We start from the raw sequence: 1,182 nt of genomic DNA, 5'->3' as shown, positions 1-1,182 counted from the left end.
TTTTCCTACTACTATCACTGCAACATTTAGATGGCTACCTATCATATTCCTATGGCACCTCTGTCCACCCTTACTCGCGTCTTCCATTACTGTGACAGTAAGTGAGCCATAGGTTTTCTTTGTTTCAAATTATCTTGATTAATTCACAGTTAAAATTATATCTATTACTATTACTACTGTAACATCATCATGTACTACTGCTACAACAACAAACAATGTAGCTATTAAAATTCAAAATAATAAGAAAATTACTCCTGCTGCCACCAACATTTTTTGTGTTTATTTTGATTTTCTGTCAACAAATGCTACTGCTATTGAAAACCATGTTACTATTACAAACAACAATAATAGTATTATAATATTGCTACTATTATTGCATATGATCACTATTTATCTTTATTGTAGTCTGAGATGGACATACATACAATTTAGTACTATCGAAATATATCTACTTGCTGTCTACTTGGTCAGCTACTCCATCGAGTCCAGAAATATTTCGCTACCTCCAGAAAGCATGGAGACGTATCAGAGTGTATCAGTTAAACTTCGCTAACTTTTCTCAGTCTTCCTGGGTACGCTTGTGGCCAACTCCTTTCACTCATTCCCTTAAGGGGCCGTGTGATCTTAGAACTATTAGGTTTCATTCACGTTCCCTAGGATTGTATACAAGCCTTACTCAACTCCGTTATGATATCTACTGGCTACAGTCACGCCTTGCTTTTTCTGAGACAGTATCATCTACAAGATTTACGGTATCGAAGTTCCCTTTTACTCTAATCAAGTAATAAAATATATACCTCTTAAACCCTTCCTAGCAGTCCTTGCTACACCTTCAGCTATGGGAAATTCCCACAGAACACGATTTGGTCGGGCAGCTGCTCGTTACCCTCTCACCTCTATGGCCCTCATACGGAAAGGTAGTGGACCAGTCCCCTACTGGCTCAGAACGTGTGGTCTTAAGCCTTTCAATTAATCCAGGAGGACATTTAAACGTTCCCTTTCCGGTGTGCAATGAGTTCCATCTCTGCTGCCATTCCGCAAATATTAAATTCTTTATTGCTGTTGTGTTTCTTGCCGCTTCTCAGAGAATTTCGTGTATTTTTTGATATTGTTATTTCTTCAGCCAATGGATGACAGCCTTTGTTCCTGTTTGTAAATCGACGGGACATATACCCACTAATA

Source organism: Schistocerca piceifrons, chromosome 1 (genome assembly GCF_021461385.2).
Source record: "Schistocerca piceifrons isolate TAMUIC-IGC-003096 chromosome 1, iqSchPice1.1, whole genome shotgun sequence".
Taxonomy (NCBI): Eukaryota; Metazoa; Arthropoda; class Insecta; order Orthoptera; family Acrididae; genus Schistocerca; species Schistocerca piceifrons.
The sequence above is the reverse complement of the archived record's forward strand: the minus strand, read 5'-3'. Positions refer to the sequence as shown.